We start from the raw sequence: 27,862 nt of genomic DNA, 5'->3' as shown, positions 1-27,862 counted from the left end.
AGATCTCTCTTACGATGCACGTGACCCTGTACATCTCCACGTTCCTGGGAGTCGCAGTGATGATAGTTCTGCATGTCTTGGATGTAAAGCGATTCATGGTAGCTATAAGTCGACTGAAGACCTCTGAGAATAACAGGTCAGCAGATTCCCCTCCACCCTCCCCCCCAAAAAAATTATATATATATTATTATTATTATTAAATAGATTGGACATCTCTGTAGGAAATTCTTGGAAGGGTTGGGACATTGGTTCTCACATGATGAGTCCGTAAAGACCTATTGGGTAACTTTTGTGCGTCTCGCCCTGTGCTAGACCCTGGAAATGCAGCTCCACCCACTTAAAGGAAGAATCCGTTCATGTAGCTTCATCTAGTGGAGGTGGACGTGACCTAATGGGAGGACTCTGCTTCCTGAAGGCTCTCACTAGGGAATAAATAATACCCTTGTCCACCTTAGTAAGCCCACGGCTCAGAGGGTGACTAGTGGAATCCATCTTTGCAGTCTCACGGTTGGCATCGACCTCAGTCATATTCCCAGGAGATTCGGCATCCTATTCAAAATAGCCAGTGTCCACATCCAAAGCCGTGTGAGTGCATCCTCTCTGGACATTCTCCACTCCTAAATGAATCAATTCCCTTTGCTTTTACGGATATGTGGATTTTAAGTCCTCCAAAAGTTGACAGTGATCGCAAAAGCTACCATAGACTGACTATTAGACTATTTCCTAGAACTCTGGTAAGAATTCAGATCATCTCAATTAATTCTCTTATGAGATTCAGGGGGGAAAAAAAAGACTTAGGCAAGTTCAATGATCTGTCCAAGACCAGACAGCTAGACATTGGGACTTCCACTTGGGCGGCTGATTCTAGGATCTAAACTTTTTAAAAAAATTTTTTTTGGGGGGTGGGGTACAAGGGGTTGAACTCAGGGGCACTCGACCACTGAGCCACCTCCCCAGCCCTATTTTGTGTTTTATTTAGAGACAGCGTCTCACTGAGCTGCTTAGCGCCTCGCTTTTGCTGAGGCTGGCTTTGAACTCAGGATCCTCCTGCCTCAGCCTCCCGATCCGCTGGGATTACGAGCGTGTACCACCACAGCTGGCCTAGAACCTGACCTCTCAACCACTCTGTGAAGCTGAATCACTAGCAAACATTTGGTCTGCTCTCTATGAATGAGAAAACGTAAACCCAAGCTGTTAAGTGATTCGCCCATTTGATACACTCCTTACATACCAACTAGAGATCAAATCTCACGTCTTCGTCTTAATACAGTATTCAATAATAACAAAAGTGTCATTTTTTTTAATGGTACCGAGTCCATGCCAGCCGCTCCCTCCTGATGCGTCTCTTTCTGTGGGTTCCTTCGTACCATCACCACTGCTACTTAGAAGCGTGTTCTCTTACTGTGTCATCAACCAGAGGATGTTAAGATGAAGCGGCTTCACATCACAGCACCGCGGGCCTGAGCGGGTCCAGTTCCAACCCGGCCAGGCGGGTGCAAGTTTGTGCGCCATCTCTGAAAGCAGACAGGCTCTCCCCTCCTGCTCCAGGGGCTGTGCCACGCTTAGAGACATTTTGGGGGTCGTCGCTGGTGGGCGTAAAGGGTGGCATCTGTGGCATCTAGTGGGCAGAGACCAAGGATGCCACGGAACATCGTATAGTGTCTAGGGCAGCCCCCTACAGCAGAGAATTAGAATGAGCTGCCCCCAGAATGTGCATAGCATTCTAGCCACAGTGCTGAGTCTATGCCACCAGTTCTGTCCTGCGCACACGCTTCATTTAATGCTGTGTGTGTGTGTGTGTGTGAGTGTGTGTGTTTTAATCATGAGTACAGTTCAGGCTTGGAAAATCATCGTTCAGTCCGTACCTCGTGGTTATCAAAACCTAGCATTGTGCCCCCTGGGAGAACCTATGGGGGTGCATCCATTATGACAATGGAAGTACAAAATTGCTGTGTTTAGATTTAGGATGAAAGAATAGCCACCCTGTTGGAGAAGATGATAAAAGTGGTACTTTGATGACTAGGGATGATTTGGGTTTCAGTAAGGAAAAGTAGCCATATTGTTATTCAAAAAAAAAATGTTATTTGGGGAGGAAAAAAAACAAGAAATGGATTTTTTTTTCCTTCCCCGGGTATTTTTTTTCTTTTCTTTCAAACAAACCTATTTTGCAGATTTAGCATGCCTTTTATCATCAGCTCAATTACAGTTTGGGCAGCCAGTTTGGACGAAAATAAAAAAAAAAAAAAGAGGAATAAAAATATTTTTATCACTACCTTGTATATTTCTCACAAGATTTCCAAGTGTAATTTTCCATGAATATCATCCAAAAAAAAAAAAAAAACCTTCAACTGTGTGAATTCTGCACTGGGTTTCTGGCTAATCAGGATTGGGCCGAAGTCCAGTGGGTATGTTACATAAGGAAAGGGGGAACCGGCTTTGGAAAGGAGATTTCCACAGTCCCCCTCCTGAGGTCTTGGCTGGCTCCCGATCACCCAAGGAATCCCATAGAAGACCGCCTGCCTGCCTCCCGGGCCTCTGCTGTTTCTGGGTTTTCTTTTAATAATCACATTGGTCTGTCTGGCAATGTGCTAGCTTTTGTGAGAGGCACTTTGCCTTCATAAACCCGACGGACAGAGAGAATCCACGGACCTCACACACCTACAGATCTGGGAACCCAGATTTTGGGGTACGAGAGAGCAGTTTCATAGTGGTCTGATACAGGAGTGCGGTACGACCTAGCAGTTTCAAAAATGTAGTCGGGTGAGCTAAAACCACTGGAGATAAAAGACTAGAGAGCAAGAAGGGTTCTAGGGTGGGAGGGCCGGGCTAAGGTTTGACCCAGATCCTCTTCCACGGGCAAGAGCAGGGTTCTGGGAAGAAGGCTCTTGTGCACGTGGACCCTAATTTTACCACGTCCAAACTGGGCGACTTTGAGAGTATTTTACTTCTCGGCTTTCTCGTTTGCAGAATTGAGTTTAATCGACTGGTTCTGATGATCCAGTAGGAGAATTCCCATAAAGTGCTCAGCACGCTTACGTATCAGCTAATGTTCCTGCTGCTGTTTCCCTGGCACCTGAAAGTCCACGCCAAATTCCTGGGCAGTTTCTCACGGGGAGTCTGCGTGTTTATCTATGTATAGCCACACCCAGCGCCTCTCACAGGGGCTGTACTCTTTGTGGCTGTGTTAACCACGCGGTATTTCCGAGGCTCACTGTATATAGAACTATCCTCTTAGTCTGTGCTGCGAAGGGACAAACCTTGCTACCCTTGTGTGTCAGATAATCAGGACCAAAAAGCACCCCATCCAAATACAAATGCAAAAGACAGAGTTATCACTGGAGAAGGAGGAGAAGGCTCGTTTTTGTTGTCGTTGGTAAAAGCACTTTTTAAGTCCTACAGATAAAACTTTAAAGAAAGCCTTTCCTTTTGAAATTAAAAAAAAAAAAACCCACCTCATACAAAATAAAAGGAAAAACGCACCCGCTCTGTGCCTCGGGCCAAAATAAAAAGCTTATGTGAGGACCAACCGGTTCATATTACAAAAGTCAAATGAACGTAGGTCATCCTTAGAGTACAGAAAAGAAAAAAATAATTAGCACAAGGAACATTTTATATAAAAGTATTTTGTTAGATTAAGGAACAGGGATGTGGTTTATGGGTATTGCACTTGCCTAGCATGCATGAGGTGCTGGGTTCAATTCCTACCACTGCAAAAAAAGAAGAATTATATGCCTATAATCCCAGGGGCTCTGGAGGCTGAGAGAGGAGGATGGTGAGTTCAAAGCCAGCCTCAACAGAAGTGAGGCACTAAGCAGCTCAGTGAGACCCTGTCTCTAATAAAATACAAAATCGGGCTGGGGATGTGGCTCAGTGGTTAAGCACCCCTGAGTCGAATTCCCAGTAGCAAAAAAAAAAAAAAAAAAAAAAAATTCATTTATTTGAGTGGTATTTTAAAAACAAGAATTATTCTCTATTTAACTCCACTTCTGTGTGTCTGATACAAGGGTATGGATGATATGCCATGGGCCTTGGTCGAAGAGGAGAAGAACAAGTTCTCTTTATGTGCGAAGCTGATTCTTTTGATGTGGAAACAAGACTTGGAGGTCAGCCTTCGCTCTCCGAGCCTAAAAATGGAATGTCTCCAACCATTCACTCTCCTCTTCGTTGAAAACCCCCCTGTGCCTCCAGCTACTGCAGGCATAGTTCTGTAGTCTTCAGGTCATTACACCAGATTTGATTTCTGCGTTGGGCTCACTCTCCTTTGCTTATATGGAACCGCCGAGGGTAACTTCCTTTGTACCCTGGGCCCCACACGCCGAGCGGAAGACCAGCATCCTGCTACATCCGTTTGATTTTAGTTTAGAATTTTGTTTTAGTGAGAATTTTTTTTTTCTCTGTAACCCAAAGATCGGACAAGAACAATTAGAAAAGGAAAGGAGTATTTTGGCTAATGGTTTGAGAGGGTCCCAGTCTTTGCTTGGCCTATTCCATAGCTCTGGGCCCAAGGTGACTCAGAGCATCATGGCGGACGGCACAGCCTGGGAAAAGCAGCCCAGGACATGACCTTCAGGAAGCAAAAAGAACTCAGCTCACTAGGGACAAAATACAAACCCAAAGCACACGCCCGAGTGACCCCCCTCCTCCAGCCATACCCTACCTGCCCAGGGCTACACTCCAGTGAATCCACATCAGTGGATTAATGCACTGATTAGTTTAAGGCTCTCCTAACCCAGTTGTTCTATCCCTGAACTCTCTTGCATTTTTTCCCCACACGAGGTTTTGGGAGGGATACCTCACTTCTGAACCACTCCAGATTTCCATGTTATAATGAACAGTATTTGTGTTTTGGAAAGACTACCCCATCGAGTTACGAATACTGAACATGAAATGCAGCACCCAAGCTCCGGCTGATACCTGAGAAATTAGTTTCCAAATCGTGTGCATTGTATTTGGGGCTTTGTTTGCTAATGCCATTTAATAAGTACAGGGTGCTGACGGCTGAAATAGTCATAGATGAAATGGATGCCATCATTTTCTTTCCTCGCTTACCCAAAAGGTTAACCATCCAAGAAATCATACCTTCAAGTGATAACCTTCTCCAGATGACCACATAAACTACTTCGCTGCTCCCGAAAGGGGAGTTCTTAATTATTCCTGAAATAGCTTCTATAATTAAGGAACTTGTCTGATGTGAGGAGGAAAATGATAGATCCTCAGTGAAGGTCAGAATTCAAAGGAGGCACCGTGCTGTATGTTTTGTTGAGCGTTATTAACTTCGACGATGTTTAACTGCAGAAAGTCCCGTCGGAATTGGGACTCCTTAGCTTACACATGGATTTATTTTTTTTTTTACATATTTTTCTTCTTTTATTTTCATATTCTATTTTTCTTTACTCTAATTTCAATGGAGAAACCAGTGAATTTCTTCTGGATACGATCAATGATCCAAGGTAATGCTCAAGGAATGGCCAAGTATACAAAAATAAGGTCTGTGAACTTTAAATTCCAATGAGTTTTTCATTTTATTGTAATAAATTTTTAGCTTTTTTTTTTTCCAGGGAGTTACTGGGGATTGAACTCAGAGGCGCTTGATCACTGAGCCACATCCCAGACCCTTTTTAGTATTTTATTTAGAGACAGGGTCTCACTGAACTGCTTAGTGCCTTGCTGTTCCTGAGGCTGGCTTTGAACTCACGATCCTACTGCTTCAGCCTCTAGAGCCCCTGGGATTCGGGCATCCACCATGTGCCTGGCTAGATTTTTAGGGTTTTTTTTAATTAATTTATTTATTTTAATAGGGTATATATGGCAGCAGAATGCATTTCGATTCATTGTTTACAGTTGCAGCACGACTTTACATTCATATGGTTGTTCATGATGTAGTGTTACTCCATATATGCAGTCACACATGTACCTAGGGTAATGATGCCCATCTCATTCCGCCATCTTTCCTGCTCCCATACCCACTCCCCACCCTCCCTCCCCTTTGCCCAACCAAAATTCCTCCATTTTTCCCCCATGCCTCCCCCCTCCCTGTTATGGGTCAGCATCCATTTATCAGAGAGAACACTTGGCTGTTGGTTTTGGGGATTGGCTAACTTCACTTCGTGGGATATTCTCCAGCTCCATCCATTTACCCACAAATGCCATGATTTTATTCTCTCTTAATGCTGAGTAATATTCCATTGTGTAGATATGCCACAGTTTCCCTATCCATTCATTCACGGAAGGGCATCTAGGTTGCTTCTACAGTTTAGCTCTTGTGAATTGTGCTGCTATCAACATGGATGTGGCTGTGTCCCTGTAGTGTGCTGATTTTAAGTCCTTTGGGTATAGATGGAGGAGTGGGATAGCTGGGTCAAATGGTGGTTCCATTCCCAGTTCTCTAAGGAATCTCCATACTGCTTTCCAGATTGGCTGCACCAGTGTGTAGTCCCACCAGCACCGTAGGAGTGTGCCCTTTCCCCCTCATTCTCGTCAACATTTATTATTGTCTGTATTTTTGATGGCTGTCATTCTGACTGGCATGAGATGAAATCTTATTGATTCGCATTTTAGGCAGTTATTTTTCACGGTATTGCTCTCTCTTCTTCTTCCCTAAACTTTGACAGCAGGCAACCAGCATCATTTGAACGATATGAACTGTAAGTGGGGTCCACCTAGAATTCTATCAAAGGTAAAAGCAAGCTGGGTACAGGGGTGCATGCATACCCCATGACTCCAGAGGCTGAGGCAGGAGGATTGCAAGTTCAAGGCCAGCCTCAGCAACTTCTAGAGACCCCAATCAACTTAGCAAGACCCTGTCTCAAAAATAAAAAATAAAAAGGGCTGGAGATGTGGCTCAGTGGTTAAGCGTCCATGGGTTCAATCTCTAGCACCAAAAAAGAAAATTAAAAAAAAAAAAGAAAAGTATATAAAATGGTAGGGAGGGGCGTTTAGAAATAAGCTATTTGCAGTAGGTCAGTCTACTTCATACTTGGGGACTTGAAGTTTCTAACTGAGCAGAGGGGCTAGCAGCAGTCATTTGGTACCTGGGGTTTCTGCCTCTTTTCGTCTTGTGACTCAGTTGGTTATTTAAGGTTCAAGTTAGGGACTCAGGTGCCATGTAAGACAAGGAGGATTTTTGCCATCTGGTTTTTCTTGTCTTCGACCTTAGTGTTTTTCTCCCTCCATCATCACGTATATTTTTGCCCGTGAGCTACGAAAACTCTGTGGCCCTTGTGCTTCTAATAGCTCATGGTCTAAAAAAAGGAAGATAAAGTATAATTGCTAGGTCTTAACAATAGGTCGCGGATCACCAAAAGGGAGATGAGGATGGGGAATGTAAAGCGTCTATGGGATGTTCCAATACGCTGGACATACATTTCCTGCCGAATGCCCGACGGTTTTCCAACCCACAGATCGTGGGCAAAAATATGACTTGATCATTAAGTTCTCCACTTGGGTCATTTCCAAGTTCACTACGTGAGATATTCAGGCATCCAAAATTCTTTGCTTGTCGGTGCCCCTTCAAGTGTTCGGTCCTGTGTGCATCGTGCCAAAGCTAGCTCACCACTGAAGAAAAGCTTTCCATCCATGCGCCTTGTTATTTTATTGCATTTTATTTTTACTTTAATTTGGACAACTTGGCAAGCGAAAGAATTCACAGTGAGTTCTCTCTTTGGCCGATCGTTTCCAAAATGTTACCCTGGGAAATGTCGCAGCACTGAGAAGCAGTCTTTTGGGTTTTGCATGGAACTAAAATCTTATAACTCCCCTGGCTGGAGTCATTTGCCTCTCTCATCAGCTCGGTGGCTCAAAGGAACGTTCCGGAAATGAAGACATCAAGGTCTCGTGCATGGGAGGGGTGATTTATGGGAGGGAAGGGAGAAGAGAGAGGAAAGAGAAAACTGCCCGTCAACTCGCTGTGGGTCGAGATCACCTAGGAAGCAATGACAGTGACCTGTTCCTGTATCCCTACGGTTTTTTTTTTTGCACTGAGTCTCAGGTGGAACTGGGAAACTGCATTTATTACCAGGCACGGCGGGTCACCCTGAAAAACCTGGCCCAGTATGAAAGGCAAGCTCTCTCCCAGAGAACACGCAGGTGTCCTAAATTCCATTTTTTTTTTTTAAATTCTTTCTCAAGGCAGGGGATCATTTGAGGACTGAAGTTATTTTGTGACAGTCACATGGATCGAATCTCTGTCCTGATATATACTCCAGCCAGAAATAGTCCCTATGAAGGCTTTGGTAACCTTTGGTAGGCTTTAGATATAGTGTATCCCCCAGAGGGAAGGTTCTCAGGGTGATGATGTGAAGAGGTGACAGAGTCGGGGCACGGTGGTGTGCACACCTGTATTCCCGGCGGCTTGGGAGGCTGAGGCAGGAGGATCGTGAGTTCAAAGTCAGCCTCAGCAACTCAGTGAGGCCCTATCAACCTAGGGAGACCCTGTCTCTAAATTAAAAATTTAAAAAGGGCTGGGGATGTGGCTCAGTGTTTAAGCACCCCAGTACCCCCCCAAAAAAATATATAGGTGATGAACCTTCACAAAGTAGGGTCAAGTGGGAGGCCAATAGGTCACGGGGGTGCAGCCTTTAGAAGGGATTCATATCCTTCTCTTAAGGGTGTCTCCTGTTTCACCATCTCCTCCATAAAGTCCTCTCCGGAGTCTGCCTTGGAGCCTCCCAAACCGCAAGCTCCATCACCCTCTGATCTTTAGGAACACCCACCCCCTCTCCAGTGTTTCCTGAGAGCAACGGAAAATGGACGGAAATGACCTCAAAGGCCTTCTCATTTAGATTGTGGGCAAGATGAGACGAGGAAGGGAAAAAAAATACATTTTTCTTAACGTTCCTTAAAGTTGATCAACTGCATAATGAGGCCCAGGGTCTCTGTTCAGGATGATTAAAAAGTCCTGAAGACGGATGGTAGTGATGTATGGGCCATTAATGCCACTGAATTATAAACTAAATAGCAAATAGTTGGGTATTTTACCCGATAGATTATGCAGTACACATATTTTTGTGGATATATATATATATATATATTGTGGATATATATATAAATATTTTTTAAAAATACAATATATATATATATATTGTGGATATATATATATATATATTGTATTTTTAAAAAATATTTATTTCTTAGTTTTAGGTTACACACAATATCTTTATTTTATAGATATATGTTGTGCTTAGGATCAAACCCAGTGCCTCATGCATGCTAGGTGAGTACCCTACCACTGAGCCACAACCCCAGCCCCTATATCTATTATTAAATTTTTAAAATTATATATGGAAACAATCCCTTTATACTTTTAAAAAATATTTTTTAGTTGTAGACAGACATAATACCTTTATTTGTTTATCTTTATGAGGTGCTGAGGATCGAACCCAGGGCCTCACACATGCTAGGCAAGCATTCTACCACTGAGGTATAACCCCCAGCCCTCCCTTTATTTTATTTAATTTTTTTTTTAATGTGGTGCTGAGGATCAAACCCAGTGCCTCACACATGCCAGGCAAGTGCTCTACCACTGAGCCACAACCCCAGACCTGTGGTCTGTATTCCAACATTGCACATACATAGATAGCATTTGTGTGATCAAATGGTGTTGAGATGATTTTTAGTGATCAACCTTGACGATGGAATTCTTTCCAATTTTTCTTTTAAAGTGACGTTTTGCTACTTATTTTCTTGTGTTTTGCTTTTAGCAAAGATCTGAAAAAAAAAAATGTGAGTAATGCTTACTTTGGTCCCTTAAGTACAAAATAAGAAAAGAGCCGTGCAGGTGTTAAACTTGAACGTTCTCTATCACTTCTTCAAGCCTGAAGTCTCCCGGCTGCTGGGTTGGATCTCGGGGTGTCTGAGTGCTTTTCTGACATGACGTTCTATAGGTGTGCAGTTTGCTGAAATAACCTCGGTGACATTTTGATACAGCATATCCCCCCTAACATGGGAGCGTGTGCCATTCCTAACTGGGAAGTTTGGGCGGGGTGGGGGGAAGGTTTCATTGTGGATATTTGAAAGTGACTTGGGACATTCTTTCGGACTGTAAATCACGGGCAAGGTCCACAACCTCAGGCATGTGAGTAGTTTGTCTTTGGCTGTCTGTGGAACACACCAGGCAATTCAATCTGCTCGGTGCACTTCTGTGCACCTGAACCAACACCTCAGAAGGAAGCCACTGGAGCCCAGTAGGGCTGCCCAATCTCCCTGCAGCCATTGCCACAGGCTGGTCATTTAAAATGGGCGTTCCTATGGGGATGTGTTATTCTGTTGACATAGTAAGACTCTTAGGATTATAAGAGGGTCACTTTAGGAGTTGATATGAAAAATTGAAATGCTTGTCCCACTGGCCTACGCGGCACATCCTGAATCGTTAAGGCTGGTTATTTTGGAGCAATGGATGTACAGGTGGAACCAAACAAGGGTTTGTGGGTGTTCTCCTCTGGGATCTCTATCTTCTCCCTCCATCCAGAGCAGTTGGGTGGAGTGAGAGATTGGGAAGCACATTATATAACAAAACTGTGAACTCAGAAGGAAGGAGATGTTTGTGGAAGAGAAGGGAGGGCCAGAATTATTATTTTTTTAAGTATGTTTAAAAAAAAAACTGAAATGAGTCCTTCTTTCTACTAGTGACTGTGTGTGCTGGTGTTAACAGAGAGAAGCTAGTTGCTATGGTACCTCTGAGCTGTGTGTTTGGTGTGGTCTGTCCTAGCTGTAACTGGACACGTGTATGCGTTTGGACGGGCACAGCTGGATGGTACCGAACATATATATTCCTTTTCAAGTCCGATTCGCGAAGGCAAAAATCCTACCCCAACGTGAACATCAACAAGTGAACAAAATAGCACTTACACATTAATCGTTTTAATAATAATAATTTCCCCTCTGGGCTGTGAGGTTTAGCACGTGAGCAGTTGAGAATCTCTCCTCTTTCTCCGTCTCTCGCTCTTGGAAACAGGTCCTTCATTTCCACTTCTTGCTTTAATTTTTTCCCCCATTTCCAGCTGCCAAAGCACTCAGTCACTGATCTAATTTTAGCCTTCACATATGGAGGAGATGCCAGTCTTGTCTTATTTTAAAAAAAACCTTACAGTATCACTGATAGATATTTTCCCCATTGGATGACGTGCTAAAGTTATTTCATTTTTTTCGCAAGGAGGGAGGGGTGGGGGTGAGAAATCCTGGTCAAGCCCTGGCTACCCAAGGTACCAAGAACATGCATATTGATAAGAGCTCTCCATTGGTGCAGTTTTGCGAATACACTTACTTTCTGGATTCTATATTTAGCTTTCCGCTCACGTCCCCATTAGTTCTTTCGGTGGCTTGGCCCACGTGTAGGTCCAAGGACTGGGAAACTGTGAAGGTTAATGATGTTTGCCCTTGGATAGCAGGAACTCTGCTTTCCAACCATCCTCAACCTATTTTTTTTTTTTTTTTTTTAGGTAGGTCACGGCAGAATTGAATCCCATGCTTCAGGCCCACGTAAGCCTGATAGCAACAAGACGGTTTCCCTCGTAGGATAGACTTGCATCCACATGCCGACTTTTCCACCTGTGCCCTTGTGTGCGCTTGTGATGTGTGACGGTCTTCATGTCTCCGAGCCTCTGTTTTCTCAATGCAGAGGGTAATATCTGCTTTGCAATTTATAATGCAAAATAATATAGATTAAGGACCTAGGAAGAATGCTGGGTAAAGAAAGGGTAGTGGAACACCTCTATTATTATTTAATATCAGTAACTACTTAAGAAATAAATGGGCCTCCTATATACAGGGCCTCCTATATTCAAGAAAAAAAAAAAAAACAGCCACGTTTTCAAATCTAGTCCTGATGTAACAGAGACGGATCTGAACTTGACCTTGAAGGGTCTGGTCTTTTCCTGTGTGTAGAAACTGTGCCCATGAATGGGAATTTGACCTTTCCTTTGTCTTGCCTCCCACCCCCTGCCGCACATCCCCTCATTAGACTTTTCAAAAGAGTTTGATGAAGTAGGTACTATCATCTATATTTTATAGGCATCTCAAAGCCCAAGGTGACTTAGATCGCTCAGCAAATGGAGACAAAGTCAAGCTCAGAGCCAGTCCTTCCTAGCTCCTGGTCCAGAGGCATCTCCCCAAAAAACCTGCTGCTCTTAACAGACTCCCCACCTCCATTTTTTTTTTTTTGTAAGAAAACCAAAGCACAAAGAATTCTGTAAATTAGACTGAATTTGACATTTACCCTTTCAGACAATTTGGGCACTTTGATTTTTTAAAAATTATTATCATTAATGAGATTAGCCAAAAGAAAAGAATTACGAATAAAGAGACGGGGGGCGGGGGGAAGCATTCTAACCCAGTATTTCTTCTATTTGAGCTGGTTATGAAGACAAATGGGGAGTGGATAGCTGGTTTGCAGACAGTTGTCTTGAGCTCCTTGATTGCAGGTTTTATGTCGTAGGTTATCCACGTATTTCCAGGGCAGAGAGCAGATCAGATATCGATTCTATGGCAACTTTCCTAGAAACGTAGAAACAGAAAATAATGTCCCCAAGCACGTGAGATAGGCACATGGTTAGATCAGAGTCCTGGTTTGTTATTGAAGGCACGGGAGATGTTTCATTTAAGAAATGGAGACTTTCAGGGTGAGTTCTTTGGACTGGGATCTGTGGAAAGGACTCAGTAAGAATCTGTCTGTAGGTTTATTTCTGGTTTTAGATGAGGCTCTCTGAGTTGGGAACACTGTAGGTAGAGTGGCACTAGGACTCTCTCCAGGGCTCATGGACCTCTGCTGTGGCCTAGGCATGTTCTCTCTTTGCTCTCTGCCCTCCTTGGTATCCTGGCTCTAATGCCCATGCCTCACAGGGTACCATTTCAAGATGGCGGCTCTTGCTCCAGGATTTACATCAGAGTGGATCATAGGGGAAAAAAAGTGGGGCAAAAGATGGCACCCATTTGGGCTCTTTCTTATTCTTGTCATTTTCTAAGGAAGGGGAAATTTCCCAGAGATATCCCTCCCATGTGAGACTTTTCTTTTAAGGCTCATTGGCCAAAACCACCTCTCAGGACTCTTCCTAGATTGAAGGACTCAAAGCACACAAAGAGCTGGCCTGGAGAACTGAGATTGCTCTCACTGACCCGGTCTGATCATCACTCATCCCCGTAGCCGAACTCCTTGCTCCGTGTTCTCTTGTTGGAGGGGAGATTGGCATTAACCCACCACGCCTGTCTCTCTTTCCTGTGACCATTCCCCACGAAGCCAGATAACTTCAGTCTGACTCCTTCTGCCAAATCGCGAAACACCTTGTCATTCCTGAAATATCCCAGCGAGTTGACTAAGAGCCAGTGACTTAGTTCTTTGCCTCTTCAATAGGGCGATCACTTCTAACAGTCTACTTTTTAAAGTTGGAAGTATTCCGATTAAGAAAACGGCGAGTGATTTCGGTCAGTGACAAGAGTCAGGTAATACCCGACACCGATCCTTCGAATTTCTAGCAGGTGGCTGTGGGTGAGCGTGATACCTTCTCCTTTAACCCACACCCGCTTCTGCGGACTTGGAGTCCTGCTGCAGCCTGAATATTTTAGGAGAGCGTTAAACGGGTAAAGCACACTAGATCATTCTCGCCTCGTCTTTGCTTGGGGAAGTCTACTGCGTAGTTAGCAGGATATTTCTAACCCTGGATCCCATTAAGGAACCCATTTTGGGATTCCTCAAACTCTCCAATCTGTTATTGGGAGGTTATGACCATTTTTCAACTTTTTTTTTCCCTCCCCCATTTAACTCATGGAAGCTGCTGGTATATTCTGTGTGAATGTGAAAAAAACAGACCTTCCTTTCTTTGCATCTGTTTCTGCATCTCTGTGAGTGATGGGCCCAGTAGAATCAGCATCTGACGTTAGAATTCCTGACACGTGTTAAGAATCTAACTCCCTAACGTCTCTGTGAAAAAAAAAAAAAAATTTGAGCAGCTTCCCACTCCTCTGAAGTCTGCTTAGCAACCCTCGCAGGGAAGAGGCACAAGACTGTATTCATGTTTACACGTGGGATGAGGTTGTTGACTGGAAATCTTTGAAAGAAAGGCTTTTATGCATTTATTCCCTGGTATAAATGGTATATACCATGGGAGTGGTTTTGCCTTTCAAAGTCCTTTTAGAATTGCTTTCACGATAAGGTGTCTGTGGCTTATTTTTTTATAAAACATGATGACTGGGTCGTTTTCCCCCATTTTCAAGTGTACTTTCTCTATTGATAAAATAGTGCCGACGCTTATTCCTGGTTTTGCTTGTTTGTTTGTTTGTTTGTTTTGCTTTCTTATCTCCAAACTCCGGTGCAAGCCAGAGCTGGGTTGTAGATGCTCCTTGAACTTCACATCTAAGTCTCATTTCTCACCTTCTCTTAACAGGGTACCTTTTTTTCCAGACACGTCGTATTTATTAACCACGAGAGGCCAATAGACACTTGGACCCCTGTAATTTATTTCTCCCCCTTATACTCTTTTGAAGAACTCTGCTCTGACGACTTTACCCGTAAGAACGAAGTCACTTGCCCACTTGAGGTTGCAAGAAAATTAGGTTTGTCCTACCTCTGTTCTGAATGGGGCCTGTTTAGCTTCATGCCTATTTGGACAGCTTCCCACATAGAGGAAAGTTTAAAAAAAAAAAAAAATCCATCAGTGAATCAATGGATGGAACTTTCGAGGCACCTGGTAGGAAGACAGTTGGAATTAGATGCTTTGAGAAATCCACAAAGAAAAAGTCCACCCCGTACCTCCCCACTCTACCCCACCACCCAGTACATCAGTTTTTTCCCGGGCAAAAGACGGCAGATGTGTATGGAAAGCTAGTCTCTCGTGTAAGACGCTCTGCACATGAAAAATATGAATCATTTCTTGCTGAATGAATATGGCCCATATTAAAAGGTCCGGGAATTCCTAGCTGAGACAGATCAAGGTGCACCAAAAACCCCCAAAATAAGTCAGGGTGCCTTTGATTTGGGAGAGGTACCGAGTAGCTGCCCCTTCTTACAGATAAGGAAACCCAAGGGGCTGGGTCCTGCTGAATCGTTTTCAAGGAGACGCATGTGGGTGTTGACAGAGTCAGGATTTGTTGGTAGAGACTGAGAGACGAGATTCATGCAGGAAGAAATGCAGAAAAATAAAATCCAAACGGGGCAATCTGGAGGGGTGCATGGCTTCGTGAGTATATAAAATTGACAGACGTGTTTGTTTCAAGAACAAAGCAAAAAACCACATCACAGCTGTATGGTGATAGACGGTGGCTGGCTTTATTGAACTGGAAGCCATCAGTCCCTCCAGAGGTGACCTGGTTCACACTGTTATTCCAAAATGAGATGACGGTGGCGTGTGCCAACTTGGGCCTCTGGACCCTCTGGCACCTCAGTGTTAGGAGCATCAGCAGGTGGTGGTGTCGGAATCATTTCCATCGATCCCTTTCATTCACCTTACCTGTGTCTTTCATTAGAGCCCTGGGTTTGTCCCTTCTGAGGACATTTATAAATGCCCCGTCCTTCTAAAGCCAACTCAGACGTGCCATCGAACGGATTCTGAGTCGCGTCGACAGCGGGCGTCTGGCAGATGGAAGTGGTTCTTCCGCTCCTTGGAATTCAGCTAATTCAGAAGGTGCCTGGAGTGAGAAGTCCCTTCCCCAGTTTTCCAGCCGATGGCTTGGGGGGGGGAGGCACGTTTTTTTCTTGGAAGGGCAAGTGAGAAGGTTCTGGAAATGGCAGAGCACCCTAAAGGTGGGTGATGTGCTTCAAGCGAACTTACCTTTTGAGAAAATGTTGGAAAGAAAAAAAGAGAACATGGGATCGGAGTAATGGAAGAAGTGAGCAAAAGAGAAAAGAGGGTTAACGGCGTCCACTTGCAGAGGAAATTCAGCGTTAACCCCCAGAAACGCGTATGACGTGGGCACCCCCCAGTTCCTGTATAAAGAATATGTAGGACGGATTGCAGAATTTGGGGGGTGAAGCCCAAGTACAAAAATGACCCATTCTGATCTTTTCCTTTTCCTCCTGTGCTCATCCTATGATTTACACAAGTTTTCGGGGTATTTGCATCCTTCACAGCCGATATACATTGGTGCTGGGAGGAAAGAAATGAGTTAGATCCATAATAAATGATTCCATGAAGTTCAAAGAATTTTATAGTCTAGTTCTTGGGGAAACCCACCTGAAAACGAGTGTCCAATCATGATCCATAGGTTTTCTTGGACATTGGGTTAAGTTCCTTTAGTTTATTAATTCAAGAAATGTCTATCGAGAACTTTTTTTTTTAAAATGGGAGATATTTTGGTGAACAAGGCAAACAAATATTTTTGGACTTCTAGAAAATGTACCAAGCAAGTCAGGCCATCCTGCTCCAGAAATCCTGGAAGCTGTCAAAGAGACAGGGGACCTGGCAACAGGACACAGAGGTGGTTGAACAGGGGCACTCACCTACAGTGGGGCCATGTGAGCATCCCTAAGCATAATGCCTGCAGGGCTGGGGCTGTAGCTCAGTGGCAGAGCGCTTGCCTCGCACGTGTAAGTCACTGGGTTCCATCCTCAGCACCACATAAAAATAAACAAGTAAAATAGCGTAAAATAAATGCATTGGGTCCCTCTACAGCTACAAAAAAAAAAAATTTAAAAAAATGTGTACAAATGCAATAAAGTATCCTCTTTCATGCAGAGCAGAGGAAAACCAGTTCCTAACAACCTGAACCAAGGATTCAGCTTATTTTCATTGTATTGACGAGGGGGATGAGCCATCGGTTCAAGAACCACTTTTAATCCATGGTGAGCTGGAAACTCACACCCAGGGAGGCTGCGATCCCGGTCACTGCTGTTGACCGTGACGTCCCATATCTTCCTGGTTTTACGCAGACACCCGGCTTGAGGTTTTTCTTGTGGAAGGAGAGAAAGGCACGGGGTTCATTTATTGTTGTCTTATCTTTTTCTGGAAGGCTCCATTCTGAATTTCTTTGGTAAAGAATTTCAGGGATTGTGAGATCAAGGTAGAGAGCTTCTAACTAAAAAAAAAAAAAAAAAAGTAGCAATCACACCCAAAAGCCATCCTTATTTATCGGGTTTGAAGGGCAGATCTTGACAGCCTGTGTGTGTGTGTGTGTGTGTGTGTGTGTGTATTTCCCCAACCTCTCCCTTCCCCAAAACTGGTTCTCTCAAGATAAGGGTGAAAGACGTGGCTCCGATGGAATCTTGAAGCAGCAATCCCTTCTCTTGGACTCACCACAATCTGCGTGGACATTTTATTGGGGACAATACTGCTTCGATTTGAAATATATCAGAATCCAAGTCAGCGCTATGACTGCTGCTTAAGGAAAAAAAAAATGTAGAAATGCCTAGTTTGTCCAAGAACGTTACCGAGACAGGGGGTTGGCAGGAAGAGGTGCTTTCGGATTTCTCATTTCTCACGTGTGTATGATTTATGTGAAACAGGATGTTATGCATTTCCACACCTGAGAAGGTACTCTGGGACCAGGGAGGTGTGCGTGTGTGTGTGCGCGCGCGTCACTGTGTCGGCAAATAGAACGGTGCAACCCCACTCACCGTCAAAATCGAGATGGGGGAAGGGACCTGGCACACGGTCTTATTTTTTTTCAGTGACACATGTTTTGGAAAAACAAGTCGTCTTTAACACACGTGCTTGGTAACACGGACGAGTATCCTTGGAAATGTCGCTGAACGCTTAACACTGGAAGGACCCGATTTCAGCCATGGTCCCTGCCACACTCCATGTCGGGAAGAAGACCGGAGACGTCAAGTGACCAAAGTCACCTCCCTGCCACGTAGCAGCGTCCGGGTCCCCTCGGGATGGAATGATCTCTTTCCCAAATCTGATGCATTTCCCACCTTCTCCGCCCCCGCTCATGGGGACAGCCGTCCTCTCTGGACAAGTCAGCTTTCACCCTGAGCTCTCCTTCAGGACCCACAGGCTTTGGTCCCCAAGCCTTGTATATCTTCTAGAAAATTCTTGGCTGCAGCTTCTGGGTTCATCCCTCACCGATGGCTCCCTCTTTAAAATCCTCCTGGGTTTCTCTGCTGCCGTGGTGCGATAGGATCCTACTTAGTCTCCCTGCCTGCGATCTGACTTCCCAGCTCCATTTTTAACAGATTTTTCTTTTTTCCCTAAAAAAGACGTCTGATCATGAAACGATAGTGTTACCCTTGGAAACCGTTCCACCACGGGGCCCATAACTTCTCCACGATGGCTGTCCTCTACCAGTCTCTCCTTCCCTACAGCCCCATCCCCCTGGCTGTAGCCATCATGAACTTAATTTAGATGCCCCAAAGTGATACTTTGCAGGGTATGTAAAGAACTTAAAAAGCTGAGCACCAAAAAAAAAAAACCCCCAAATAACCCAATCAATAAATGGGCCAAGGACATGAACAGACACTTCTCAGAAGATGATATATCATCAGTCAACAAATATATGAAAAAATGATCCTCATCTCTAGCAATTAGAGAAATGAAAATCAAAACCACTCAAAGATTTCATCTCACCCCAGTCAGAATGGCAGCTATTAAGAATACAAACAATAAGTGTTGGTGAGGATGGGGGGAAAAAGGCACACTCGTACATTGCAGGTGGGACTGCAAATTGGTGCAGCCAATATGGAAAGCAGTATGGAGATTCCTTGGAAAATTGGGAATGGAACCACCATTGGACCCAGCCATCCCACTCCTTGGTGTATACTCAAAGGACTTAAAAACAGCATCCTACAGGGACACAGCCACATCCATGTTTATAGCAGCACAATTCACAATAGCTAAACTGTGGAGCCAACCTAGATGCCCTTCAATAGATGAATGGATAAAAAAAAAAATGTGGCATATATACACAATGGAATATTACTCAGCCATAAAATAGAATAAAATCATGGCATTTGCAGGTAAATGGATGGCGTTAGAGAAGATAATGCTAAGTGAAGTGAGCCAATCCCCAAAAAACCAAATGCTGAGTGTTTTCTCTGATATAAGGAGGCTGATTCACAGTGGGGTAGGGAGGGGGAGCATGGGAGGAATAGATGAACTCTAGATAGGGCAGAGGGGTGGGAGGGGAAGGGAGGGGGCATGGGGTTATTAATGATGGTGGAATGTGATGGACATTATCATCCAAAGTTCAGGTACGAAGACAGGAATTGGTGTGAATATATCTATAAATCGTGCTCTATATTTGTGATAAGAATCGTAATGCATTCTGCTGTCATATACAAATAATAAAAAAAGAAACCTAAAAAAAAAAACAAGTGATACTTTCTAACCACATAGCCACCTGGCATTACTGTCATTTCGGTTAACTAGAGTTGAATGAAATGAAAATCCAAGTTCCAGAGTCACCATACCCTGTGTCAGATGCCCAACCACCACTGATGGTGGCTGTTGGCCGCCATACTACAGAGCAGAGATTCAGGACGCGTCCGTGACTGTGCCCATCACTGGAGATGATTCACGTGGACAGGGATGCTTCCAACATGGGCGCTGTCCTTCACCTGGGGTCCCACTCACAAGCCAGGATGGTCTAACTTCCCATGGCATTATCTTCTCTACCTCCACCCTAACATGAGCTAAGTGAGTCCACTCCTTCCGCTAAGGGAGTGGGATTTCTTCTCCATCTTAGCTTTCATTGAGCACTCAGTAAACTCTAAGTTAATTAATGGATCAATTAAAAAAATTTATTCAGTTTGAAACCAACACGCAGACCCTAAAACAATAAATCCACTGGTCGTTTTCTTTGAATTTCAGTTGTCTTGAAGATTCTGACTTCTGTTAATAACCAGGCAACAATGTCTTCGTACATTGAATTTACGGTTGGCGATGCCTGTTTACGTGAACAACATTGACCCCCCGATCGTACAAGGACAATGATGATGGTGGTTATAAGAATAATGGGAAAAAAAATAAGCCAGTCTCCTATGCAATTAGGGAGAAAACCGCATTTAGGACAATCTGGTTCTGTACCGAGCCACGTGAGAAGCCCATTATGGAACATAATTAGAACAAATCAACTGTTTTCATTTTCCTATTTTGCCTTCTAACCCTTGAATACATGAATACATAATTTCGCCATTGCCTCCGTGGCTCAGATACCTTCTATTCTTAGTTTCAGCATTAATATTTCATCATAGGTATCCCAACGTGAACAGTATAATTATTTTAAATGGCGACACCGTATTCGGCCCTGTTACCAGCAACGTAATTTACTTAGAGATCCCTCCTATTACTCTTTGGACAGTTCGCTTCTTTCCAGCGCTTTGTGTTTCTTAAGGAATAATGCGTGGAGTATTTTCATATATGAATTTTTTATGATCAAGAGGGATTTAATTCGCCCTCTGCGAAAATTGCTTAATTATAAAAAAATCTACAAGGTACTGGCATGGGAAATATTTTACCAGATATTTTCCCTTGCCCACCATGGTGGATCTTGTCCTGTCTTTGCATTATTTTGATGGAGCAGGTGCAGAATGTACAGATGGATTTGCAAGTTGAGTTTGCGGTAGGAAATTCTAGGTATCGAAACACTTTACGTGGGACCTCTGTTGTTTGGGAAAAGAAGTGAGTTCGAAGGAGCAGAGGGCGCCACTTGTTTTTCTCGATTCTGAACGACCTTGCTAAGCCCTTGTGGGCCAAGGTTAACAGCCCCTCGGGGAGTCCCTGGGTGTTCCCATCCAGCGAGATCAGGCATGGGAAAGTGTCTGGTATTTTAGAGTCACATCTTGGACCGCCCAGCATCTGCGGGTCCATGGGTGCAGCACGCATTTTAAGTCTCAGCTTTGACCAAAGCCATAGCCTGATCATCACAGTGATATTGCAACAAGACGGTAGTCGCTGTCACCCTAACTCTTCGCGTTGAGTGTTGGACCCTGGGTGTGGCCGGAAGTACTTAGAACAAGTAAACACCCTACGAGAATCGATCCACTGATTCCTCCAACATCGCTCTGGTGGTATGTTCTCATTTTTGTCCCCATTTCGAACGTGAGAAAACCGAGTCACAAATGGCAGAGGTCACGGGTCTAAAACCGCCTTGTCCTTTGGCCTCACAGTCTCGGGCTTGTCATTGGCTCCTCTTAACTTTTGGATCGTACCCAACGGATCGAGAGGTTTTGATTTTGATATTGCGGGTAGTGAACCGGTGGCATTCTGAAACACCGACTTCAGAATGTACCCAAGGGGTTCCTGAAGCCTGCTGTGTCAGGTCAGCTTTAGGATGTTTTGCCAAATCCTCACAAAAATCTCAGTTTGGGAAGGGCCACTGGATAGGAAAGTGGTCTGAGAACCAGGCTCATGATGGGTGGACCAGGATCTCCTGTGGGACCTCAGCTGGTATTCTCCAGGGTGTGGGGCCACCAGCTTCAGGGTCTCCTTGTGCAATGTGCTGCTGACGTTGGGAGCCTGTGCTTCCTCAAATGCTAGACAGCACTCTTGAAACAGAAGCAGGGTAGATTGAGTCCATCAGAGCAAAGCCAGCTAGTTCCACTTCAGATTTTTCCACTGCATTCTTTTGAGTAAATTCCTTGGCTTCCAGCACGGATGAACCTCAGAAATCTTAAGCTACAACAGAGGAATGCATAAGAAAATAGGGTATATATACACCGTGGAATATTACTCAGCCATGAAGAAGACTGAAATCATAGCATTTACCCATCAATGGATGGAACTGGAGAGTATCAGGCTAAGAGAAATAAGCCAATCCAAGAAAACCAAAAACTGACTATTCTCTCTGATTGGTGGATGCTGACACACACCAAAGGGAGGGTCAGCAGGGGGAAGAATAGAAGTACTTAGGATTAGACAGAGGGGAATGAAGGGTAGGGAGGAGGGATCGAAGTTGGAAAGACGGTGGAATGAAGGAGACGTGTTCACAGCAGCGTGAACACACTGCGTCCAACCACAAGAAAGGGAAGTTCCACTCCATGTCTGTGGGGTATGTCCAAACACACCGTACTGTCATGTATAACTAGAAAGGAGAAAAATAAAATAAGCCACCCAGATGCAGGGCATGGTCTGCTGTATATGATTTGTCAAGAAAAGGCCAACATACAGAGAAAGTAGACGGGTGGTTGTCTCCGACTGGAAATGGGCCTGAGGGGTCTCTTGGGAGAGATGGAACTGTTCTGAAATGGGATCGTGGTCACGCCTCGTCGATTCTGTAAATATTCTAAAACTCACGGAACTCTACACTCACAACAGATGCGTTTTATACTGTGTCAATTATATTCCAGGAAACACTCAAATAGAGAAGAAGCCTGAGAACGTTCCGCAGAGCCAGTGAGTGTCCGGGTCTTGTCCCGATAGTGTGGCTGGTCTTCGTCACCCGTGCCGCTGGGTCTGCATCCCCCGTGGGGCTCAGGAGGAGAGACTCTGTGCCCGGTGACCCCACACTGGTCAGTTCTTGCATGAAGACTCCCTTTCAGGTTGCAGAATGGCACAGCTGGAAGGGATAACGGATAGAAGAGAGCCACCCCATACGAGTTCTGGGATTTTATTTTGACAGCCTCATGCATCTGGGCCTCCCAGAAAATTCTAGAAGAGAGAGGACCCGGGCCCAAACTGAGGCTTCCGCCGTAGAGGGTGCCTGAGGACCTTGGCAGGTGCTGGAGGCGTGTTCCATGGGACAGTCCAAGCTTTGGGTTTATATGATAACATGAAGAAGGGGGAGATTCGAGGCCTTCCATCCCACCGTCTGTGCGGTAGGTAGGTATTGTAGGTGCATCATCTCCTTCAGCATCTAGGACGACCCTCCCCACGGAGACAGGTGCACCCCGCTTTGCTCGTGCAGAACTGAGTTCACCGGATCTCACTCAAATTGCTGGATCTCGTCCAAACAGCTGACGAGTCGTGGACCTCGTTGGGCAACGGTCAGTTTGGAATACAGCCCTCCCTTGGGGACAGGGAGACTCTACCTTTCAAATGCCTTAAGAAGAGACCCATGCTCCTGAGCTTTAGCAAAGTCGAAATGCAAAAAAGAAAAACAAAACAAAAAAAAAAAACACAAGCCAAGTGTCCACACAGCCGCGGGAAGGTAGGGGTGGTGCTGTGAGGTTTCCAAAAGCCGGGCCGGGCTGATTTTGGCTCTGATCCTCGGGGAGGGAGGACTCTCCATCACTGCCTCCTGCCCTGCGCTGCACTTGATGAGCTGTGAGAAAATGCTGAGCTGTCCCATGGCCACTGGAGCCGTCAGGCAGAGCGTCAGGGACCAGCTGCTGCATCAGAGGCTCTCGGCCAGGAGGGCAGCTAGCCAACCGGAGATGCTGCTGGACCCTGGACGGCGTCTGTCTTGAAAGCGCTCTGAAGCCGTCGCTCAGGCCCTGGGATGAAGAGGCTCCTCAGCCGTCAGGAGTTTTACACAAGGCGCCTGTCCCGGCCTCCAGGATCCGTCGTCGGGAGGTTTTCGGTTTTGCATTCGGTCATCACCTGAAGACAAGGAAAGGTCAGGCCACCACCTGCGCACGAGAAAGGGAAGGGATGGGGCCTCGGCCTGAAACGCTTTCATCCTAACAGAGAAGGGAAATGTCTCTCGTGCAAAGTCAGAAAAGCCCACAGTGAACCTCCTCTGGTTGGCTGGCGAGCGAGCGCCCCGTCCGGATCCGAGTCGGTGGGATGCAGGGTGGACCCCATGAGCGGGGGGCTAGACATTCACCTTGCAGTTCTCTCATCCTGTAGATGCCTATTCCAAAAAACAGCTCCCGAACTGATTTTTTTTTTAATAATGAGTAAAAAAAAATGCGATTTCCCTCTTCTACGGGTGTGTGTTCTTATTTAGCTCTTCGTGCGATTAGATATTTTATTTTCAACCACATAAAATCCTGATCGCCACGTTAACCAAAGTCCAGCGTCTGTATTTGTCTTTTCTCTCCAAAAAAGAAGTTTGGATCTCGCTTCTTTTCTCACAACTTTGGCAACTCTCCGTGACTCCAAAGCCCCCATCGTCGCAGTAAATAATTATATTTTTAATGCCAGATTTTCTTTCTCTTTTCCTTTTAGAGAATGCAAAAGCTAATGAATATTCTTCAGCTCATACACAATTAGTGTCACCTATGATTGTCATTTCCTTGGCCTTTTTTTTTTTTTTTTTGACCCAGGAAATAAGTCACTCTGAGAACTTTCCCATTTAAAATGGAACACTTTTCAAATTATTACTTGTTCTACCACCTAAACTAGATGAACCCTTTAAAAGGAATGGACTAATCCGTCTCTCTCTCTCTCTCTCTCTCTCTCTCTCTCTCTCTCATGAATGGGGAGACGAGAATCCTCAAAAAAAAAAAAAAAAAAAAAGTCTGAGCAAATTAAATCCGGCAACGTCTAAAAAATAATCAGGAGCCTCCGTGACCAAGTGCGATTAATCCGAGTTATGGAAGGTTGGTTTGACACGGAAAGATCAGTCAGTGAAACCATTGCATCCTCAGGCAAAGAGAAAAAAAAAATATATCGCGTGTCCTGTCAACAGATGCAGAAAAGCTTCAGAGAGGATCCAACACGTGTTCGTGATACCAATCCTCAGTAAGCACAAAGGAGACCCCCTCCCCGGATGAAGAAGGTCTGCAAAATCTCCACGGCACGCGTCACACTCAGCAGTGAGAAAATCGTAGCTTTCCCGAAAGACCAGGAGCAAAACAAAGAAGTCCCCTCTCCCTGTTTCTTCTTGGCGTGATCCTGGAGGACACACAACAAAATTTAAAAAGGAGGAAAAAAAATGCCACGTGCATAGACCACGACCATCAGTGGAGGAAATCCAAAATAGTGACCATAAAACCTCCCGAGACCCACGGGCAGCAGTTAGAGTAGGGTCCCGGGTTGTGAGACTCACAGGGACCCGGAAAGTCAATTTTCTACGTGTTCACAACGACCCAATGGGATTTGAAAAGAAAAATGCAATGCTCTTTTCATTTATACACCCCCCCCAAAAAAAAAAATGATCTATGTAGGTCTACATCGGACAAAGCACGGAAAAAGACGTGGATGAGAAAACTGGGAAACTCGTTCCGTGAGTCATAGAGCGACATCCGTGGAAAGGCGTACCATGTTCATGGACAGGAAGGCAGCAGGGCCAAGATGTCGCTGTCCCCACACCCGATCCCAAGAGTGGGTGCAGACCCCCATCGGAAGGCCAGGAAGTCATCTTTGTGGCTATGGGGAGTCTTGAAGTTTACGGGACCCAGGTCTTCAGTTCTGTATCAAAGGACAAGGAAAAAAAAAAAAAAACTCAGAGGAGTGTCCCTCCGTCCGCTTCAAGTCAGGCACGGAGACAGAGCGGCATTTGTCAAAGACTAGACAGAGACCCCCGAAAAGGCTGCCGCGCCGTACGATTCCAACGATAGAACATTCTGGAAAAGGCAGAACGGAGGAGATGGTGAGATTGGGGTTGTGGGGAAGGAGGAAAGAGGACCACAGAGGATTTTCAGGACATTGGCAAGCCCTCTGCTTGATCCTGTCATGGCGGATGCACGTCATGATACCTTTGTCCAAACCCACGGAACCCACATGGCCCAGAGGGAATTCCCGTGTCCGTCATGGACGCTGGGCTCCAGGTCCGGATGGAGCATCAGTGCGGGTTCTTCATCTGTAACAAACGTGCCACCCTGGTCGGGGATGTACCCAGGAAGGCCATGTGTGTGGTCAAGGCGGCCTTAGGGAATCTCTGGACCTTTTTTGTCCACTTTGTGGTGCCCCTGAAACTTGGGACTATACATTGGTGTGACCAATCCAGAAAGCAGTGTGGCGATTCCTTAGAAAACTGGGAATGGGACCACCCTTTAAACCAGCTATCCCTCTCCTTGGTCTATACCCAAAGGACTTAAAATCAGCACCCTACAGGGACACAGCCACATCCATGTTTACAGCAGCTCCATTTGCAACAGCTAAACTGTGGAACCCACCTCGGTGTCCTTCAGTGGATGAATGGATAAAGAAAATGTGGTACAGATACACAAGGGAATATTACTCAGCTTTAAAGAAGAATGAAATTATGGTGTTTGCAGGTAAATGGATGGAGTTGGAAAATATCATGCTACGTGAAATAAGCCAATCCCCAAAAAACAAGGGCCGAATGTTTTCCCTGATAAGTGGATGCTGATCCATAATGGGGAGGTAGAGGAGAATGAAGGAACTTTGAATTGTACAGAGGGGAAGGGTGGAGCTGTGGGGATGAGGAAAATTTTAAAAATAAATTTTAAAAAATTTTAAATGCGTTTGGCTAGCATATGTTAACAGCTGCTCACTCTAGATAAAGCTCCATGTATGCTTGCACACAAGATTTTCACTTACGTCATGTGCTTGTAGAAATTCATGAAGGAAAGAGCAGCGTGTTTACATACTTCTGTGTAACAGGCACCTCGTCACTTATTCTGCACAATCTGTCCCCTAATGGTTTTGCTATTTGGGCTGGGATCCAAGTTTTCTTGAGGTCTAACGGATAGTGATATAATAGGGAAATTAAATTTTGACCAATCTGCTGTCAGTTACGTGCTATCTGATGGCGGTAACTCTCAACAGTGCTGCCTCTAAGTCCTTATGCTATCAAAGAATGTACTTGAAGTATCTGCTCCAAGAATACCTGTCTTAAGGTAAAAGTTTAACAGAAACCTTTCACTTGTGAAAACGAACTTCACTTTCAATCCCTCCAGCTCTGTTCACCTTCTAACCTAATAAGACAGTGTGTTAGCTTTCCATTGCTGTAACAAAATACCTGAGATCATTAAATTATGAAGGAAAAAAAAAAAGTTTTGTTTTAATCTTTGATTTTAGAGGCTCCAGTTCCATCAGGTGGACCTATTATTGTTTTTAAGCCCCTGATGGAGGTGACAGGTGGCTATGGCAGGGAGCACGGTTGAAAGAAACGGCTTAGAAAAAAAAAAACTGGCTTGTGGTGAGTGAATCCTATCTGCCTGGAGAGGGACTCGGAGGCCGGGAAATGCTGGACTGGGCGCTCTGCCTTGGGCTTCCTGGGGCTCAGTGACGCCCAGAATCGCATGTCCCTCGTGGGCACCCGGGAAGCTGTGGCTGTGGAGTTGTCATAGGAGATGTTGGCTCCCGTGGGACAGGAAGCTTCCAAGCCACTTCTTGTCCGTTTGACCTTGAACTGTCCCCAAGGGCGCTGATGGCTTTCCCAGAAAGTCCTGCAGACGCCTTCAAAGCCATCCCCAGAGGGGAACTGCTGCTGTGTTCCCAAACTGCATCTTCCTGTGTTCCTGGATGTCACAGGAGCGTCTCTGGAGGGTGACGTTTAGTGGAATCATGCAGCATCTCCCCAGAACCTGACTGTCCAGCTAGTGAGTCTGTGGGATTTGGGATAAGGTACCAGGGCAACGAAGCAACTGTGCACCTGCTGATTCCATCATGATCTCGAATGCCCTGAACGGGAATCTAACGCCATTTTGGGGGGACAATTAGAATATTTATTGCTGGGCGTTGGGGGCGCACGCCTATAATCCCAGCAGCTCTGGAGGCTGAGGCAGGAGGATCGCGAGTTCAAAGCCAGCCTCAGCAACTTAGCGAGGTGCTAAGCAACTCAGTGAGACCCTGTCTCTAAAGAAAATAAAAAACAGGGCTGGGGATGGGGCTCAGTCAGTGGTCAAGTGCCCCTGAGTTCAATCCCTGGTACTAAATATATATAAATATATATATTTATAAATGAATATGTACTTATTAATAAATATATATATATTTCAAAGTGGTTTTCATGAAACTCCAAGATGGTACAAAATAACATTTTGTTGTTTTTTTTTTATTTATTTCTTCATGTCAATCAGATAAAATTTGCAGTCTGGTTCAAACGATGGATTTATATATAATCATGGAGATATATATATATATATATATTTATATATATATATATATATTTATATTTAAATCTATAGTTTTTCTCTCCCAAGTTA

General features: G+C 44.8%; 1 protein-coding gene across 5 annotated transcripts in view; it reads left to right on the top strand.

Moving 5' to 3' along the window:
• Cntn4 (contactin 4) overlaps window positions 1–27,862 on the top strand; it is an 819,812-nt gene that overhangs the window by 306,231 nt on the left and 485,719 nt on the right. The window lies entirely within an intron of this gene.

The sequence above is a fragment of the Ictidomys tridecemlineatus genome, chromosome 16, assembly GCF_052094955.1.
Source record: "Ictidomys tridecemlineatus isolate mIctTri1 chromosome 16, mIctTri1.hap1, whole genome shotgun sequence".
NCBI lineage: Eukaryota > Metazoa > Chordata > Mammalia > Rodentia > Sciuridae > Ictidomys > Ictidomys tridecemlineatus.
Note: the sequence above shows the minus strand (reverse complement) of the source record. Positions and strands in the feature narration are given on the sequence as shown.